Consider the following 6,396-nt stretch of genomic DNA (forward strand, 5'->3'; position numbering starts at 1 on the left):
CAGACCCCAGCCAGGGTTTCCCTGGGCAGGGCACTCCCTGCCCCCAACCCTTCTCAGCCAGGTTTCAGCCATTTTGAAACTGGTTTATGTGCACTGAACTTCTGTTCTATTACAGATTTAAACCAGTTTCTGACCACTTAAACCAGTTTATGTGCAACTTCTGTCCCCAGTCCTATTGACTTCAATGGGAGTTGGATCAGAATTATAAGTACCACTGACCGCATCTAAATGAGATGCTTACTGCACAGTAGTTCACTACTACTGTGCAGTAGTTCACTACTACTGCGCAGTAGCATTGCTGAACATGAACTGTGATGTTGATTACTGCGCAGTAGTAATGAGCTACTGCACAGTAAGCATCACGAGGTAGGCAACCATGCCAGGACACTACTGCGCAATAATGCCAATTACTGCACAGTCATTTAGTGCATGGTTATGTAAGCACTAAGTGACTGTGCAGTACCAACTGCACAGTCAGCATCTCGTGACCAGTTAAAGCAAGTGGGACTTTTGGAACTGACTTTAAAGAAACCAGGATTTGGTTGTGATTGGAATTGAATAGAAATCGCATTATGAGACAAATGCTGTCTTCCAAGAACAGGGGTGGGCAAAATGCAGCCTGGGGGCCAGATGTGGCCTGCCAGGCCTTTCTATCCAGCCTGTGGGGCCCCTAAAAAATTTAGAAAATTAATATTAATCTGCCCTGGGCTGCCTGTCATGCGGCCCTCGATGGCTTGCTGAAACTCAGTAAGCGGCCCTCTCCCCAAAATAATTGCCTGCCCCTGTCCAAGAGGAAGACCACCCTTTTTTAAGATGAGGTCCTAAACACAGCAGTATCCAGCATCAGATTTTCCCAAAGTTTGTAGGGTACTTAGATTTCTTTTTATTAGTGTTTATTATTACACAAACTTAGAGTTTTGATTTCCCCACAGCACATATGGGTATCAGTCATCAAGAGCCTGCTCCGTTTGGGGGTTTTAGATTTGGACTCATGTGTGATATTACATTAAGCATAGAAGAAGCAGAATTCATGAAGCATAATTAATGTGAAGAAGTACAGTACCACAGATATTTTATCTACTGCTTCAATGGCAGAGACAAGCAGAGTCAAAACAGAATGTAAGGTGGAAGGAAGTAGTGGATATGAGTAACCTGACAGGGATTTAAGTGGACAATTCCCAGGATATAGTATGGAATATTGGAGTATTTTGAATGAGAAGAGCACAAAACAGCTCAAAACTGTTGATAGACCTAAGAGGTTGCCAAGGACGATGCCACCGCCACTGTGCAGGTGGCATTTTTCCCCCTAATCCTGGCCAGGTCAAACTTCCCCAGCTGGCAAGCACTGGCAGCATGAATTTGCATGCTGCTTTTTTCTCCCGCTACTGATAGCCCACCCTTTGCACGTGAAGCCAATTAGCGCAATGTTTCATGGTGCAACAAAATTGCTCAGTTACCATTGAATGATTACAATAACAGCTTCCAGGGGCATCGGCACAGTTTTAAGAGTCTATTGACAAACTCAAGGCAGGGGAAGCCAAGAGAGGAGAGTGCAACAGTTAAGAGCAAATGTCACCTCTGCTGCTAGCTGAGGAAACTTTCCATGGCTTGAATCCTTGTTCAGCAGCAGCTGTGGCACCACGCATGCACCAGCAGGCAGTAAGGATTGGACTGGCTGCTTTAAGTCTAGAAGGGGTGTCAGTTAGAGGGAAATTCCTTAAGTGGGTTTGTTTTCCTGTTTCTTGTTCTGACTTAACACCTTGAGTCTGAGTTTCTTTTTCTGACTTAGCCCAGGTTAAAACCCAGCCATTTGTTATAGGTTTTGTGACTACCAGCAGATAGTCTAACAGGGGACACCAGGAACTTCATTAAATTAAAATTGAAACATGGATGGTTTAATTTTGCAGAAGATTCTTCTTGATTAGACCACAGCGATTTTAAAAGTCTGTGTCTATCTCTAACTGGGTTTTTCTAGAGTATTCTCAGTAGCTCTATTATAATATGAATTTAGATCTGAATCTGTGCTCTTTACTTAGTCCTTATGAAGACGAAACTCCCACTGAAGATACTGGGCTTGTTAAATGGGAAGTGTTCATGGGAACAATGGGAAGTGTTCTACCTAACACCATTTTCAAAGGTGTTAGGTGGAGCAAGGCAAGTATAAAGCCCATGCTGACCCACTTGAATAATAATCACCAAGGGTGCATAATTAGGGATGCTTAGGTATCCACTTTGAGGAAACTGCATGCTTTGGATATGTCTTTCTAACCTACTGAATTGCTTGTTTTAGCTTGTAATGTGTGACTGCTTTTAGCCCAGTGCCAGAGCCTGCTGGATTGTGTGGGATACATATATATATATTAGCTCAGTGTGGAGAAAAAGTTGCAGACTGGAAAAGATGGTTTTTATCCAGTGATTAATTCCATACTGAATATAAGAAATGTCAGAGCTAGAACAAAGCTTTCTCCATAGAGTTTTGGTAGGAAGAGGGTTGTATTCTACTACTATGAAGTGTGTATTCTCTCTTGTGCATCTTCATAGATGCTGCTGAAGTGTTAATCTTATATGTGGATGGCCGCTTGTCAAAACCCATTGCATTTCCACTGGCACCTGTGTCAATATGGAGCAGATATTAGAAGTGTTGGGCCCACTCACTGCTGCTTTATGTTTTTGCAATCCATGACCAGTATCTTCATGTCTGACTTTGACCAGTGGCATCACATCCAAAAGTGGTCTATAAAATGCTGTCCTTGACACAGAATGTATGGAACCTGTCTGTCACATCACTGTCATCAAACCAGTCTTGGAGTCACCTAAGATGCAGCACACAGCATCGCATAAGGTCTGTCAGTATTGGGATAATTATGATGCTATGATACATGATGCCTCAGTATTGGCATCATTGGAAGGGTTATCAGCTTTGTCTGTGATAGATTAGGGTGTTCTTAGCATTTTGCAGCAATGTTCCTGGCCATTGTGTGACAGGGTTGTTTGTGTAGTTTTAAGAATAAGCTAGACAAACACCTGGGTAGTTTGGATAGGGATGATCCTGCCTTGAGTAGGTGGCTGGACTATATAACCTCCCACAGCCCTTTCAACCTTTTTTTCTATGATTCAGCAAGTCAGCTTCATGAAAGAAGTTCATGAAGCCTCTCCATCACTCCTCCAGTAATAGAGGCCCACCTATTCTCCTGTGTGCTCTGAAAGCACAGCATTGGAGACCTCCATAGTTCATAGATGCCGTATGCAGGATACGACAATATGAGTTTTACTACATGTGATGCATTGAATTCCAGTTTTGCTATAGGAAATTTCAATTTAAAGATCTAATATAGGGTCAGACACCATTGGACTTGCTAGTGACAAGCAATTTGGGGGTACTTATAGAGAGCCTGATGATGAGGGTAGGCTACTGATTGTATTTGTGCTTCCACAGGTAGTCCTAACATTGGTCACAAGCATCAGGGACACATCCTACAACCAGCAAAGGAATTTCCTGTTTATGAAGGATAAGGGATCCCAGCTAGATACACTATATCATTATTCATCAGAATGGTACTCCCTGATATTTCATGTGAATAGGATGTAACCATCTTGTTGGGAACCTGGAAGGACACAGCCCTACCTTGCTATGTCAGAGCCTGGCTCAAAAACATTCTATATCAAAAATTCTATGCCATATTGATTGTGGATATGCTGAAAGCATGCTCTGATATCAATGTTGTTTTGCAATCACTTTCAAGCATATTGGCACTTCAACAGCATTGATGCCCTGTTAACAGTATGGTGTAATGGAATTTGCATATTTCTACATTGTACTTTTCCCATAAATATGCACCAATAAAAATCCATTTGAGATTTTTTGTTGATATAAAATGCCTTACTAAGATTTATACTGGTGAAAAAAAACTTAGTTCTAAGTTCTGTACCAGTAAATAAATGCTGACAGGCCAGCTCTTGGACTCACTGAATGCAGTTGTTTTGAGTGTGCAGACAAGGTTTATAACTCAAGAATGTGGAGTTGATAGGGATATAGTTTATATCCACCCAAGATGGGTCATTCCAGCCTGTAGCCAGAAAAGGCTGACTACCCATAGACTTTCTGAAGACCCTTCCAGCCCTATTTTCTAGATGCCGTCTAGCTCTGGTGCAAGAAAAAACACCAGGTATATATCAATGAAATACAAATAACAAATAACTTCTAATAAAGACGCACATCACGTTTACCATTCTCTGCTGCAGTGCTGGTAACATGAGCACTGACCAGGAGGAAAGGCTGGAATGGCTAGGAATGCTGGGGGGAGAGGGAGCTGGTATGTGTCAAGGTCTGTTACTCTTGGGTCTCATTTGGGTTCCTGCATACTGATGAGCTTTGGGCTGTTAGGTAGAGTTTGGTCTAGGTGGCCTATGGAGGTCCCTTCCAGCCCTACTTCTTAATGCCTGACATTCTGTTGTCTATCAATTGTGTCAGAGATGAAGTGCAAAGTGACAATGAACAGAATTTTGGCATGGGATGGCAAGTTCTCAAAGATGGAGAGGTGGCTGGAGTACTCCTGGAGAATCATTCCTTTTTTCCCCCCATTCTGTCCTATAAAGCACCTTTGTATTTCTTTTTTTAAGTATGGCACTGTACTGAGTCCTGCTATGAGCATGTTTAGCACTTGTACTTTCCTGTACCTTCCTCTCTCCTGGGTAGAAAGGAGCGCAGGACCTCAGCTTGGCTCCCAACAGCAGCAGGAAGAGAAGGCATGGGACAGGGCTAGAACAAAACACACAGTATGATGGCTCCTGCAAGCACATGAGTACAGTGGCATTTAGACAGGGAGGTGACATTCTGATCCTGAGAAGCAGATGGCTTGCAGGCAACTACACAAAACAATCGGAACAGGGTGGGAAGCACCAGCAAGACCAGTATCATGGTGTGCAACCAGACAGATATACACCTTGATTAAGATTAAAATGTTAAAATGACAGTTATTATGGGGCTTGGTAGAGCTGAGAGACAATAAAAAACCCCATGCATTGTTGTTGCATAGGCACATGGCTGGTATATACTGACACAATCTAAGACGTGCAGTTAGTCGTGCACCCTCAATTAGCCAGTGGTAAAGTTGTTAGAAAACTTAAATGTGTTGCTTTGTAAAGGAGAAAGCCAGGACCCCATGCAAGGTAACCACACTGGTACAAAGTTTGTAAGGATTGCCAAGTCACTGGCTTCAAATAAAGTGGCATACAATTTCCAGGGTGGGGAATATTCAAAGGCCTTAACAGTTTTTGCAAGCTATATCATGAAGGGGTGTTTAGTGTCCCCCCATCCCCCTTCCAGCAGGTGGTCTTGGTCTGTTCTCTTGGTCTTGGCAATGGCCAGTAATGTTTGATGTAGACATCCCTTGACCATCAAATGGTGTCAGCTATAATGAGGCGCCTCATCAACTTTCAGTAGCTGGGGGATACTCTGCAGGCTCTCAGGATGCTTGTGTGGCTTGGGTCCCATGCTCCAAGTGCCCCAATGATCACTGATTGATGCCTGCCATGTCATTTCACACCCCTTCTCTCTCAGGGTATTAGCCAGTGTTCTGTACCTGGATAGCTTTCATTGCAGGGCTTCACTGCGAGCTTGCTGGTGAAGTGGATGGCCATGTCAATAATTAGCATCTTTTTTTTGTCCTCATCTGTTAAGACAGTGTCAGGTTACTGCAGCTTGGGATGGTGTGGTTCACAGCTGTCCTCCCAAATGATGCTGAGATGGCCTTCACTGGCCAGTCCTGCATGGTGTTGTGGTAGAGGTGCCATGCTTGTGTGGGACTTGCTCTCGTAGCTGCACCTCTTGTCACAATGACTGTAGCAAATGGTGCCATTGAGCAGGAGGCAGTTGAGATGAGCCTAAATGAAGCACCAATCTGTGGCATGAAATAGTTGCTAGCATCCCACCCCAACGTGACCTCACTTTGCCTGGGTCAGTTCTTGCCTACAGGTCACCCAGGCACCTCACCCGGCAGGCGTCCTCTCCAGGCGCTCCTAGGCTATGGGGAGGACCGGCACAGTGCCACTGCCTGCGTAACCACCACATGGGTCTCCGCGATGACAACCCGCCACGCAAAGGCCCCTTTGTGGAGGGGTCGCAACGGGTAGAGCGCCCCGTACGCAAGGCCGATGTCAACCGAATGAAAATCAACTCGGGGAGGCTGGGCGCCGCCTTATGGCAGCGGAGAAGCGAGCGAGGCGCCTCCTTGGCCTGGCAGCGTCCCTTGCTCCGGGGCTCTTGAGGCGGCCGCAGCGCGCGGCGCTTCTCCCTGCGAGGGGAGGGAGCGCGGCCCTGCAGCGCCAGAGTCTCTCGCGGCGGCGGCGGCGGCGGCGGCGGCGGGCCCGAGGCCTGCAGCTGGGGGTGGGGAGAGC

Source organism: Gavialis gangeticus, unplaced genomic scaffold (assembly GCF_001723915.1).
Source record: "Gavialis gangeticus isolate Ggan-Ray unplaced genomic scaffold, GavGan_comp1, whole genome shotgun sequence".
NCBI classification, from domain to species: domain Eukaryota; kingdom Metazoa; phylum Chordata; order Crocodylia; family Gavialidae; genus Gavialis; species Gavialis gangeticus.